This window comes from Chrysoperla carnea, chromosome 1 (genome assembly GCF_905475395.1).
Source record: "Chrysoperla carnea chromosome 1, inChrCarn1.1, whole genome shotgun sequence".
In the NCBI taxonomy this organism is placed as follows: Eukaryota; Metazoa; Arthropoda; class Insecta; order Neuroptera; family Chrysopidae; genus Chrysoperla; species Chrysoperla carnea.
In genome coordinates, this window is record NC_058337.1 from 516,055 (window position 1) to 531,622 (window position 15,568).

A 15,568-nucleotide genomic window follows, 5' to 3' on the forward strand; every position below is an offset into this window, starting at 1 on the left:
CCTTCTATCATCCTTAAAATATAAAATATGTCATTTAATGAGAAACTTAAAGCCCTCATTTTTAGTAAATCAGCTATAGTAGATCGTTATTTTTAGCTTTATGTGGTTGTAATTATTTTTTCTCTTATTTTCAACTTTGATGATAAATTTTGTTAGTACCTGGATGATCGAGCTTTGCTCGTTATTTATTTTCAAAAATAAAACCTTGCTAGATCCTAGATCAATTTTTCGCCAATAAAACCCCTGCATATTAAACGTTGGTTACTTAACAACGCCATCTACCGAAACCTAGCTTTAGTGTTCAGTGTCAAAAAATTATTAGTATTACTACTCGCCAATAGATGACAGTAAGAGCCACTTTTTTCAGTTTGTATCAGTTTTTCCTGAAAACACGGAATAAAACAACCTTTTCTAAAAGTGAAACGTAGCTAGATCGATTTTTCTCCCCAAAAACCTTGCATACTGATTTTTAAGGATATTTTTAATTTTCGATATTTTGAAAATTACTCCAATTTTTTTTTTTTTAAATTTGTATCCCCACTACCGTAAGAAAGTCTTAACAGATTAGGAGATAATCTGAAAAACCAACAATTAAAGGCATGGACCAGGTACGAGGGAGGGCGAATCGCCAAAAGCCTGTTGAGTGAAGTAAACTTGTTCAGTAACAGAGCCGAGGAGATCTTGAAACTAACTGAGCTGATATTAGAGTCATCGTAGAGTTACTCACAGGGCATGATAGCCTGAACAAATTCCAACATCAGATTGGAAAAAGACAATCTCCCGCGTGTGACAGATGCGGAGAAAATTCAGAAGAAACATCGATCCACTTTCTCCGTTACTGCCCGGCGCTCATACAGCAGCGAAGGAAATGGTTTGGTCCGGCCATAGTCGAACCAGAAGAAATTAGGAAACTCAGCGCTAGGCAACTCCTGCGTTTCAGTACATCAGTTGGTTATAATAGCCACTGAAAAGTGTAGCGGATAGAGTACAAGGGTCTTTTTGGCTAGGTGCTCTGAAACATTGCTTCGAGGCGCGATTACCGTGCTCTTAATTAGTCAGACACTACGGGTTTTTTTGCTTTAACTAACTTATTAAGGTTTTATCTTTAATTTAAGTTCTTTTTAAATATCCACCGACTAGTTTTGGAGAAATCTATGAAAACATATCATCCACCTACGGTTTTATCATAAAACAAATATTAAATATGTCTACTTTTGAAGTCATTTATTTTATTTTTTTTAAATCAGGGAACTTCCTTTAAAATTTTCAGAATTGATTTAGATAAAGAAAAAATCGAGCTTTATATTTAAAATTGCCTGGTGGTGCTTTTGAGGTTTTGGACAGTTGACTACACCATAAACAATGCATTCAAATTCGCTTATTAGCATATTTTAATTCTAATTATCATTGAAACCGATGATTCTAATTCAATTATGGCATCACCGTACAGTTAACAATACTAGAGTGATCTAGGAATGCGTACATATATGAATTTATCATTTAATTATAGACTTTAAAACTGATGATGACATCGAAATATGGTAAATAACTAGAATTCTATTATCCCACTAACTTTATTACATTCTAACTATAGACTGGACATTCTAGTTTGTGGGCGGGAGGAATAGTTCAATTTTACAGATCCGGTTCGTGCATAACTTATGTCTTGGTTCAATTTTCATTAGAATCACAATGCATTATGGTTACTGTTCGTAGCTATGGAAGTGTGTCTCATTTAAGATGAACACAATCTCATATTTTTTCATAAGTTATTTATAAAAATTTTGATGGGTCACATTTTTAGAACTATGTTTCTTATCGCATGTTATAATTTGTTTGCTGGTTGGGAAGTAAAACCAAAAAAAGTGCAACAATTTAAAACGACCGCAACACCTAACGATGTGTTATCAAGTAAACTAAAACTTTTTAATTGATTCAGCTTGCGATGAATTTTGAGAATATTTGAAAATATTTTATATTTTTTATCCAAAGTTTATGTTTTCCATTCAAAAAAATGAGTTGTGAGTTATCAAACGAAGTTAAAGATAATAGAGATAATTTAAAGTAAGAACAAGGTAATTTTATGTTATGTCTTAATAAATATTTTGATTAAGTCAAATTAAGATAATGTACACATATTGGGTTGACTACTAAATCAAAAGTATGTCTTTTTTAAACTAATGTTACAATGAATTCATAAAGTAAAGAATTAAAGTAGCTTTAATATTTAATTCTATAAACAATAAAATAGGTATTTGACTTCTTAAATTAATACTTTATATTTTCAGAATTACTAGAAAACTAATATTTGTAATTAATTAAGCACAGTTATTAGTATTTTCAAATAATTTTCATCTCGTAAATTTTTCTAGTATAATGATATATTAATTTTTATTTAAATTTTTGAACCTAATACAAAAACCTACCTATCTACCTACCTAATATGGGCAGTTAATAAACCAAAATATAATTATCTGGACCACTGCAACTGATCGCTGCAGCTTTACCACAATAACGGAAGTAGGTATATGGATAGCTAGCTAATATGATGACGTCAATGATTTATGTTTAAAAACAAATTAAATTGAAGTATCTCTAAATATATTTTATATAGAAGTACAGAGTGGACCCATTTATATATATACAAAATGGTTAAAATTTATATATACCTATATATGATTTGAATAAAATTTGGTATTAAGAAGGGTTTTTCGATTTAAAAAAATGTGTTATTTTTTCAAACTCCCAAATTTGTAACGCTTAAAAATATTGAGGCTACGAAAAAAATTTTGATAAACTTGTTCATAAAATCACCTAATTAGTCCATTTCCAGTTATCTGTCCGCCTGTCTGTCCGTCTGTGTGTCTCTCAACACAAACACAAAAAAGTTTAGAGATATCAAGCTGAAATTTGTATAGCGTGTTCAGGACGTAAAAAGTGAGGTCGAGTTCGTAAATGAGCAAGATGGATAAATTGAGTCTTGGGTCCGTAAGATTCATCTTGTAAACCGTTAGAGAAAGAACAAAAGTTTGAAAGTAATAACAATAATATAATAATAATGGGGTTTAACCTCCGCTTCTCTGACATATACGCCTATAACAGAGACCACCCACAACATTATTTGTTAACCTGTATTTATTTAATTACAAACATATTTACAATTACATTTTGATGTGGGTGGAGTCGGTCACTACGTTCTCATCCAAGCGACGACAATGTGATCAATTCTGCACTCCCATTAATTATAAATTGTTCACACTGCCGCTGCCTGGATTCGAACCCGCAACCTAAGTCTAAATGGAAAAACAGATAAAGACAAACGCTATTAGCCATTATAGATTAAAATGGTTCCATCCTGTACATTGATATGTATGTGTGTGTCTATGTTTTATCATAATGTATATTTATTATATTTAAATGTAAACTACATAAATTCCTAATATTATCCAGGTTATTGACACGGGATTAAATATGTTATTTTATAATAAAATGGGATATATAAGTATATATAGGTAGCTACACGGTTTATTGTAGGTACCTTGAATTATAAATTCCTGAACACAGATTTGGATCTATGGAATATCGTTAGAATCCTTCAATCATCCCGAAGACTATAAATATGTTTTTGAAATTAAATATATCAGGGCTAGCATATTTAGGGCGCAATTTTCAAATGTGGAAAGACAAAAAATGGTCTTCAATTAAAAACTTGCTAAAAAATGAACTAAAAAGAAAAAAAAAAACGAGAGTAGTCGTGGCACACCTTGTAGGAACTATGTTTCTATCGTATAATATATATGTAGCGCTAAATATTGCTTAAATAATTAATTAATTTAATTACTTAAGCTCTATACTTCATGAATTAATTGTAATATTAGTTTAAAAAAGACATACTTCTGATTTAGTAGTCAACCCATTTACAATTTTGAACTTGTTGGCTGGACTAAATTTACATTGATGGTATTATAACTAAGGCACAGCAACACGTGGCCGGGTCAGCTAGTTATTTATAGTTATTAAATTTTAAAGTTAACATTCAAAACGTAAAATTTAAATTAGACTTGTATATTAAAACAAAGATAAAAAGGACATTATTAATTTGCTCTTGTTGTGCAGCACTATTAAAGTCAAAATTTAAATAAAATAATTAATATTTTCAAAAATTAATGTTTTAAACGTGTGTGAAATTATCTAAAACATTATCATTTATTTAATTTTATTAAATTTATATAAAATAAAAATTAACATTTTATTCATTTAATTAATTTATTAATTAATATTCAGGATAGATGAAAAATTTGAAAAATATTTAATAATTATTATGCAAATTTTAAATACAAAAAGAAAATTATTTATAATAAATTCAAACTTTATTTAATATAAATAATGCTATTTAGAGATTATAAAAAATCACTTTAATTAAAGCAAAGAATATTTGTCATTCGTTTCAGAAAATTACGTCTTTATTACCTGAGACTGACTTATACGTCTATCAAAGCCCGTTGCAACGTTGCACTTGTGTTGAAGATATATCATTGTATTATCAAAAATAGTCATTGGCAAATGGGACTTACAGAAGTCCCTCGGACTCCTAACTTAAAATACGAGTAAGACAGTGACAACCTAAAATACGAGTAACACAGAGAGACTATATTTTATTTCTATCAATCTCATTACTATTAGAAAAACTGAGATAGATAGAAGACTCTTATACCCGTCTCGCTTCCTCCTCTATGAGCAATGCGGACTTGAATAAAGAGACACACAATAAAGTTTATGACACACAATAAAGTTATAACAATGGTGACTTCGACTTAAAATAATGAAGTAATTTTTTATTAATTTCAAAAACAATTAAGGATGTACGAGTTCCAGGACAATTTTTGGATAAAAGGCTTGATTTTGTTTTAATATGAAGTTGGACTAAATCTAACTCGAAATTCTGGAAATTTTAGGGAGGAGTTGCCCGATTATCTAAATAAATAAATGACTTCAAAGGTAAGCATATTTAACATTGTTTTCAATTTTGATGAAGAAATTATGCTATAACTTGACAGTATTAGACGAAAAGTAAGAACAAAATTTTTCGATATCTGTAGTAATTTTAAAAATATCGAAAACCAAAAATCAAGGCAGATATCGAAATTTTTTTTTATATTTTTCGTCTAAGAAAATAATTTGTAAGTCTAAATTTGTCTTGGCGCTTGCATGTCGATCCGCTCCGAAGCTATGGAACCAAAAATGAAATTATTTGTAACAAATGAACTAAATGAAAGCATTCAACAACGATTTATTTATTTGTTTATTTCATATAAACAATTTAAGAAGGGATTGAATTCTAAAGGAAACATTTATATATAATATTATTAGAAATATTATTCCTTTCGAAGAAAAGAATACTTAACGAAAATGTAATATTCTTAATTCTATCGAAATATATAAGTACAAAGTGTGTCAAAAGTCATTATCCTGTTTAGGTTCATTGTGTGTATAAGGGTATGATTATGTTCTAACTGTTACTTTTGTTAAGCCTTGTATATAAATCAGAATAAAACAATATTAGTTAACTTATTTTCGTTTTTCTTTCGTAGTTAATTCACTTAGAAACAAGTTGATGAATTTTTCTAAAAGATAGAACTGAAATTGAAAATATTTAATAATATATATATATATATATATATATTCTTTTTTACAGAATGTCTCACGAAAAGTAATCCATCCAACTATTTACTTTAAAAGTGAGTGATTTTCTTTGAAAGTGGAAAGTCTTGCGTTTTCAAATGAGCATGATAACGGTATATTTAAGCTACCGGGCTAGAAAAACGCAGCAGGGAATTTTTGGGACACTATGTCCACTTGATAATATTAATAATTATTAAACAATTCAGCAAAAGTGAATCATGTATGTATTCATAAACAAAAATAGTTAAGCATGCACGAGTGCCAGGGAAATGTTGGATAAAATTTCTGAGGGAATTCTCTTAGTAAACGCAGCATCTGCGCTACGTATTTTTTTATCAATTGAATTGTGAAATCTTTTATACACTAAAAATGACTAAAATATTTCAATAGAATTTTATTAGTAAAGTTTCTAGCGTGATGGTGTGGGCCCCCTCCCCCACACCATCATTAGAAAAGCTTGCAAGGTAAAGGTTGGAAAAGTATATGAAGAAAATATAGGAATTAGATTGGATTATTATGATAGATTACAGCGTATCAAAGCTTTTTTATATTATTTAATAATATTAGTTATTTTACAATTTTTTTTACGCTCTTTAGAAAAAATGAATTTTTTTTTAGGGGGCCACCAATGGATCTTTAACATATTTTTAACCGACTTCAAACCAAAACGGAGGAGGTTATCAATTCGACTGTATTTTTTTTTAATGTTTGTTACCTCAGAACTTTTGACTGGGTTAACCGATTTTGATAATTCTTTAACTGTTTGAAAGCTGGTGCTTCCCGTGTGTCCCGTTTCATTTTGTTTTTCGTTTCAACTATAAAAGTCTTAAATTTGCAGCAAGTATGCATGACAAGAGGACGAATAACTCAATATCAAGCCAACTGATTTCGATGAAAAACTTCAACAGAAAAACTTTTCCAAAATAAAGTAATATGCACTAAAAAGTAAAAAATAATGATAATATAATGTAGTTAAAATTATTGTTATTTCTGGAGCCGGTGTCAGCCAAACTAATGTAGCAAACTGTTCTGTCTGAGTTGTTTCCTTGGCTGACATTTTAATTTGTTTTGGAAAAGATTTTCTTTTGAAGTCGGTTTTCTTTTGGTTAAATGTTTTTTTTTATAAACTCTTCTAAATTAATGCAAGCACTGATATTCAAAACTTTCTATACAGGGTATTTTAACAATTTACTGACGCAAACGTAGCAGCGGGTAAATAAAATGTTAGTATAAAATAAAAGCATTGAATGTTTTTTTTTTTTTATATTAATTATTTATTATTTTTGTATTCTGTTATAAAACTAATATTAATTAAACAAATATAGAAGCTGTAAATACAGGAGCGTCATAAATATACTAGATTTATTTTAGTTATTTAGCTTTTACAAAATGGCATTAGTTTTATACATAGTGTAGGCGCTGAGTGGGTTTCCTATGCATTTACAGATCCTACCAAACAAAGAGTGTATTTCGACGTAATTTGACCCGCTGAATCCGAACTTGCTCATCGCTCAGGTCAAGTTCACAAGTTTCGTGACTTGAATCGTGCATTTAAAATAAAAATAAATTATTTTCCCATTTTCTATAAAGCAACTTGGCGACGCCTTTAGGACTCAGGGGTACTGTTTATACATGATGGAATCCCGTAATGTGGTCGCTTGGATTGATCGCATCTATTATTAAATTGTTAATTTTTGTGTGTGTTTTGATATGCGCCTATAGATACGCGTCTGTATTAATGAATGCATCATAAAAACTTTACAATTATTTTTTATTTATTATTTTTTAATAATAATAATAATAATAATAATATTTTTTTTTATTATTAATTAACTTTTCATTCTCTTTTATTTTCATGTGTGTTAGTTGTTATGTCATCATGATACGCCTCGTCCCATTATCCCATCCCGTTTTTATCCTCTTTTTAACTGACTTCAAACAAAAACGGAAGAGGTTATCAATTCGACTGTACTTTTTTTATTAATGTTTGTTACCTCAGAACTTTTGACTGGGTGAACCGATTTTGATGATTCTTTATCTATTTGAAAGCTGGTGCTTCCCGTTTTGGTCCAGTTCTGGCAACGGCATCCATGAGAAAATCATAAAAGTCTTAAATTTGCATTAAGTATGCACGACAAGAGGACGAATAACTCAATATCACTTCGACGATTCTTTTTTTAGTGACAAATTAGTTAGTGTTCTTCAGATTCACTAAAAATCACAAAATAAAAAAAAACTTTTAACAAAATGAAAACCGACTTCAAAAGAAAAATTTTTCCAAAATAAATTAAAATGCACTAAAAAGTAAACAAATAATGATAATATAATGTAGTTAAAATTATTGTTATTTTTGGAGTCGGTGTCAGCCAAAGAAACAACTCTGGCAGAATAGTTTGATACATTAGCTTGGCTGACACCGATTCCAAAAATAACAATATAATGTATAGCGTGCTTAAAGTTCATAAATGAACAACATAGGTCAATTGGATATTGGGACCGTAGGACCCATCTTGTTAACCATTAGAGATAGAACAAAAGCTTAAATGTAAAAAATGTTCCTAATAAAAAAATTAACAACTTTTGTTTTTATAACATTTTTTCATGAATATACTTTAAGAAGCTATTGAACCCTGTATAGAATTATAGGCAACGTTACATACGTTATACCTACCTATTGAATTATAGAACCAATTGTGTCACCATCAACCATTTTGATTTGTGGTCACTGCTTAGTGGTCACTATCTACTTACAACACTTGAGTTGAACTATTATTATATAAATATAATCTATTCAATTGAGTTTAATCACAAATCAATCAATTTTACTTATAAACTAGCAGTTATCCATCTGCTTCGTTGTGTAATCTTTTTCTTAGATTTTGGAATTGTATTCCGTATCGCACGTTATGATTTGTTTGTTAGTTGAGAGGTAATACCAAAAAAAGTGCAACAAATAATAAAAAAACTTTTAACAAAAAGAAAACCGACTTCAAAAGAAAAACTTTTCCAAAACAAATTAATACGCACTAACAAATAACGATAATATAATGTAGTTTAAATTATTGTTATTTTTGGAGTCGGTGTCAGCCAAGCTAATGTAGCAAACTGTTCTGTCAGAGTTGTTTCCTTGGCTGACACCGACTCCAAAAATAACAATAATTTTAACTACATTATATTATAAATTATTTTTTTACTTTTTAGTGCATATTAATTTGTTTTGGAAAAGTTTTTCTTTTGAAGTCGGTTTTCTTTTTGTTAAAATTTTATTTTTTCTGATTTTTAGTGAATCTGAAATACTCTAACTAATTTGTCACTAAAAATAGAATCATCGAAATCGATTGGCGTGATATTGAGTCATTCGTCCTCTTGTCGTGCATACTTAATGCAAATTTAAGACTGAACCAAAATGAAATGGGATCACACGGGAAGCAATAGCTTTCGTATAGATAAAGAATCATCAAAATCGGTTCACCAAGTCAAAAGTTATGAGGTAACAAAAAATACAGTCGACTTGATAACCTCCTCCGTTTTTGTTTGAAGTCGGTTAAAAAAGTTTTAGTTTCTTACACATCGTTAAATTTTGGGGCCGTTTTAAATTGTTGAACATTTTTTGGTTTTAGTGCTCAACCAGCAAACAAATAAGGAACATATAGTTTCAATAAAATTTCGAGCTTGATCAAAATGCTCATAATGCGAGTGCTGACGGGTTATGATGGGACATATCTGTCTAAATAATATGAAAAGTGAACTTATGTTGTCATGACTGATGATAAATATTAACCTACATAGATTAGTTACTTAGTTAGACATTAAAAACCAGTTCCATTCTAAACTAGAACAAAGCATTATTTATTTAAATTTTCATAAGCATTCCTTTATTGTCTTTACAAGCAATGTAAAAGGTATATGGCAACAATCCTTTGATATTAAAGGCTTAAAGGCTTTATCTTTAATATACATATATGCTTCATGTATACAGCGTGTTACAAATTACATAAAAACAAGTGAAAACAAACAATTGACTGCGGTAACTGTTGAAATATCATGTATATAGAAAGTGTTTAATGTCAGTGCTTGCAGTATTTTTAGAAAATTTCGAAAATATATCTCTTTTTCGTTGTCTAGAATATTTATCAAGATTATTAATTGAAGCTACCTGCAAATTTTCAACTTTCTATCTTTTATAGATGTGGAGAAAATGGGGACACCCCTCATGGGTATAAAGTATTGTTTATGAAAAAATTTTTCAAATAAAACTAATTTTTTTATAAGAAACATTTTTTACATTTAAACTTTTGTTCTATCTCTAACGAATTACAATGATGGCTCCTACGGAATCAAGTCCCAATTGACTTTTGTTGCTCATTTACGAGCACTGAATCTCAACATTTTTTTCCAAATTTTATCTATTTCGAAAACGAACAAAAAAGCTCTCTACCAAATTTCGATCTTAAGCCAGATTTGGGAAATGTGCCTATGGGAAAATAGAAAGATTTATGAATTCACAAACCTATCAAATTCATTAAATTAGTAGGTGTCACTTAAAGGAGACTATCATAAAACAATAATTGATTTAATTGGGTAGTGAATACTAAAAACAATATTTTGTTGTTATTATTTATAAAGAAAACAAAAATATAAATCACCAATAGCCAGTTACAACTTCAACACACAACATACATACATAGGTTTGTGTCGGCGTATGTATATCTCAGCATATATTTATCAAAACGGACAATTATCCGTCTTGCCAAATATATGCCTAACGTATGTGATATTCGCACGATAAGTTGCGTACAACACTTAATTTACCAAAAAACGTAGTGTAGGTTTTAATAGGTTAGTTTTTATAATAACAAAAGTAGCCAAATAGAGTTTTTTTGTAATAATTTTGCATTTAGAGACGCCTTCCACTATGATCAAACACATCCTCTCATTAAGTAGTGTTTTATTGGTTTCATTCAAAATGTTATTGAACTGTGATTCGCTAAAGATATAATTTATTTTGTTAATTATCTCGTAAAGTAGGCATCAGATCCAAAAGTGGAACATAACTTTTTCCTTCGTCTTTATGAGCTTATTCTGTAGGATAACGATCTGCAGTCAATAACAAAACGCCCTGTATATACTACTTTCGAAACGACCAGTTCGAAACTTGACCAAAATATCTGTCACATCAGTAAAAATAACAAAATCCCAACAAAAAATATTTGGGCCAGGATAAATCCTGACACACCTAGTACATATTGTACCTATCGTTAAGTAAATAGTATTGATTCATATGCTAAATTTTGATATCCGTGTAAGTGGAGTTTTTTCGTCACTGGCTCCAGGACTAGAGTTTGTTAAGGCATGAATCAACTGACATGAATCGAAGAGACCTGGGTTCGGACTCCTGGCACGTTCGTATTTTTTCAAATTCTCTTTTATTTTCAATTTTAATTTAAAAGCGTATATGAACGTCACGTGATGCAAACCTTCTGGTTTTTTTATTATTATTATTTTTTTTTAAATTAATGAATTTAAAGTTGCTATGCGTTGTTATTTATAATCAAAAGTTGTATATTGAATACAAAGGAAATGGTAACATCATTAAATAGCAACCGACGATCATACATACACAGTCAGTTGTGTCATGGGAGCGCTGGCAACGTCACGAAAAACGAAAAAATTTTAAGGTAATACGAACACCACCATGGCCATTTTAGATTTAGAATTGCAAAAATTTGTACCTTATTTTCAACATTGATGATGAATTTTGTTAAATCTTCATGAATGTACACGAAAAATAAGAATACAATTTTTCGTTATCTGCCTTGGTTTACGAAATATCGAAATAATTAAACAAAATTATCAATTTTCGATATTTTAAAAACTACTACAGATATCGAAAAATTGTATCGTCAAATTTTAACATAATTCACTATGAAAATTGAAAATATATATTTTTTTTAATTTGTGTCCCTACTACCGTGCTCATACATCCTTAATTAGTCTAGCACAACTAGTTTTCTATTAATAATTTACTAAGGTTTTTAACTCAGAAGGTCTTAACAGATTAGGAGATAATCTGAAAAACCAACAATTAATGGCATGGACCAGCTACGAGGGAGGGCGAATCGAGAAAAGCCTGTTGAGTGAAGGAAACTCGCTCGATAACAGAGCCGAGGAGATGTTGAAACTAAACAGAGCTGATATTAGAGTCATCGTAGAGTTACTCACAAGGCATGATAACCTGAACAAGTTCCAACATCAGATTAGAAAAAGATTAGAAATCTCCCGCGCGTGACAGATGCAAAGAAAATTCAGAAGAAACATCGATCCACTTTCTCTGTTACTGCCCGGCGCTCATACAGCAGCGAAGGAAATGGTTTGGTCCGGCCATAGTCGAACCAGAAGAAATTAGGAAACTCAGCGCTAGGCAAATCCTTTCAGTACATCAGTTGGTTTTAATAGCCACTGAAAAGCGTAGCGGGGGTAGAGTACAAGGGTCTACTTGGCTAGGTGCTCTGAACCATTGCTTCGAGGCGCGATCCTCGAGCATGGCCCGCTAACCTCCATACCCATACCTCATACCCCAAGGTTTTTAACTTTAATTTAAATAGTTTAATTTCCACCTGCTAGTTTTGGAGAAGTCTATGAAAACATATCATCAGCCCAACTTCATTTTAGTTCACCTTCATATTAAAAAAAAAAAATTCAAGCCTTTTATCCAAAATTGTCTTGGCGCTCGTGCATCTTTAACTAATGAAACTGTTATCATAAAATTAAACTCTCGAAAACGTTGCCAGCTCGGTGGTAGCAATACGAACCAGTTCTCTGTTGCCAGTTTCCAGGTACCAGCATGCCATTATAATATTACGGGTAGGTGGCTACACAATATATTTCAATGATAAAAGTCTCATATCTGTAAAGGCATGGAACCTTCGAGGAACACCATATGCATACATACATACAATACAGTTAAACTTACGTCGCGTCGACTGTCTCATTTCAAACCTCTCAACTTTTCTTCTAAAAAAGTGTTAAAGGGGAAAAAATGACTTCTGTAAAAATTAATCTATATATTCAGGGTAGACCTTTTTAATCTATGTATCTGAATGTCCCGCAAAAAGCGCTATTTATTAAGAAATAACCTCATTAAAAAATTCCTTGAAAAAGTCCTAATTCCATGAAGGTTATAAAGAAGGAGAACGATCGCTACGTGTTAAAGCATTAGCGCGTCTGTCCCTGAAAATTTGTAGAATTTATAGTTCATTTTTCAGCCACCAGCCGCGCTGTCATCATTAAGTAGTATCTGCGAAGTTAGCTGTTTATGAGTACAAGTAGATGAAGTTAGTTGCATAATGTACAAATTGATATATCATTTCAAATTAGCGCACAACAGCCCGCTTTTATTGATACTACTTAGCGGTCGCAGCGCCTCACTTATTTTATCCATATTTCGGGGACAATATTTTCTATAGCGATCGTTCTCCTTCTTATAACCTTCATGCCTAATTCTTTGGATTTAAATTATAAAGTTCATCATCATAAAAAACTTGCATTTTTATCTAAACCATTTTTTCGAAAATCGTCAGCTTTCAGAGGAAATGCGACTTAAAAGTATGTCATTATTGCATTTAATCGAAAGAAAACATGCTACTAACTACGAAAAAATGCTTTCGTCAATAGTTATCAAGGGTAATAGAAGACATTTGCCTATTTGTCCATGACTTTGACCTAATCTTTATCGATAAACTAGAATTGGTTCAATTTGATGTCCCCCCATCAAATTCTGCAATTTTTGTTTAGGATATTTTTTAACCCACGAATAAAAAAAAAGGCTGTCTGTCTGTCTGTCTGTGGCATCGTAGTGCCCATTCGTAGATAAACCAATTATGATCTTTTTTGTTTCGTTTAAATGATAATTTAATAAAGAGTGTTAGAGTGTTCTTAGCTATGTTCCAAGTGCGAGGTTAGGGTTCCGTAGCAGAAAAATTTGTGGGGGCTTTTTGAAACTTTGTAAATTTCACTTGTTAAGATTAAAATGGCCCATCCAAGATTAAAAAGTCCTCGAGAAAACATTCAATGATTTCTATGCTTGTGTTTAAAGAGGATTCACTGTAAATACTATTCTATTTCAACAATAATAATAATTTTACTTGATCATCAATGAATTTTCATAACATTTTTGTATTGTTAATATAAATGTTAAAATAGTAGCATGTTTGTGCTATGTGCGCGATCATCATTGGGGAACGCGACTAAAGCTATGAAGATGACTTCTTTTTGTCTTTGTAATAATTCACTAATTTACAATCCTTCAATTTATTCAAGGTTTTTTTTAGCTATTTACGACTTGACGCTGCCTAAGATTTTTGCCTCATCCAGATGGCAGAACGGCCTAAACTGACTTTTTATCATAGGAAAGTATATCCCATTTTTATTATCAGAATTAATTTTGAGAATATTGTGGATCGATGTTTCTTCTGAATTTTCTCCGCATCTGTCACACGCGGGAGATTGTCTTTTTCCAATCTGATGTTGGAACTTGTTCAGGTTATCATGCCCTGTGAGTAGCTCTACGATGACTCTAATATCAGCTCTGTTTAGTTTCAAGATCTCCTCGGCTCTGTTACCGAGCGAGTTTCCTTCACCTAACAGGCTTTTGGCGATTCGCCCTCCCTCGTAGCTGGTCCATGCCTTTAATTGTTGATTTTACAGATTATCTCCTAATCTGTTAAGACCTTCTTGGTATGGCATCCTCACAAGCTTTTCTTGAGTGGGGGCCATGGTGGTTCTCAGTTTGGCCAGCTTGCCTGCTCTCTCATTACCGTTCCAACCAGAGTGTCCGGGGATCCAGGTAATATTGAATTTATTGTGCCTCGCCAGGTTGCTTAGACTGTCATCATGAAGTTACATCTTTTAAATTTGACGCTGCACATAGTTCTATTTTTTCTCAGCTAGGTGAAATCCTAATTTGTAGCTCAAAGCCAGCGTCAAGCGTCATCGTTAAATTACATCGTAATTCTTCGTAGCTCTCCGTAAATCTGAAACAAGTTACCTAAGATTTTGGATGAAAATTCATTCAGAACGATAGAATATTACAAAAAAAATTGAGAAGTACTATCTGCATCTAATAAGACTAAATGATTTGCAAGTTGCGAGCATCAGATAGACCTATAACATAGACATAATCAATTGTACTATATCAAACTAGACTCAAAGTACCTACGTAGGTATATTTCTACTTACCTACGTATGTAGATAATAGTGATGGGACAAATATTGAAATTTATACATTCGCGAATTCGAAAGTTTCTAAATGAATCGCTCGCATAATGTTATGCACTAATTTAATATATATAATTTTTTATTAGCCTTAAGGATGTATGAGCATGACAACAATGTTTGATTTAAAGGCTCAAAATTTGTTTGTAGGTAGTCTTTTACTCAAAGAATATGTGGTTAAAATTGCAGCTTAGGTATCCGTGCAAATTTTTAAGAAAAAAGTCATTAAAAATCGATATAAAATACATTGGCTCTTATGGAGGAATCTCAAAAAACGACATATTTTGGAAGTTTTTGATAATTTTCATTTGGAATGAATGAAAACAAATTTAAAAAAACTTTTTAATAGAAAGTAAACATATTAGCAATGAATTAAAAAAGAAAAAACTAAGTGTCACCGTCCATATAAGGGATGTAAGAGCAGGGTAGATTAAGAGTTGAAATTATTTTTATCTTATTTTCAACTTTGATGATGAATTTTGTTATAACTCCATGAATGTAGACGAAAAATAAGAATAAAATTTTTCGATATGTGTCTTGGTTTTCGAAATATCGAAAGCTAAATAATTAAACAAAATTTTCAATTTTCGATATTTTGAAAATTAAGCCAGAT

General features: G+C 30.9%; 1 long non-coding RNA gene across 1 annotated transcript; it reads right to left on the minus strand.

Moving 5' to 3' along the window:
• Nucleotides 1-1,008: 1,008 nt before the first annotated feature.
• On the minus strand, nt 1,009-14,645 carry LOC123290535. The gene is made up of 3 exons (XR_006534877.1): nt 14,585-14,645; nt 12,009-12,011; nt 1,009-1,023 (listed from the first exon to the last, which is right to left on the minus strand). It is a non-coding gene; the product is annotated as an uncharacterized LOC123290535 (long non-coding RNA).
• Between the last annotated feature and the right edge of the window lie 923 nt (nt 14,646-15,568).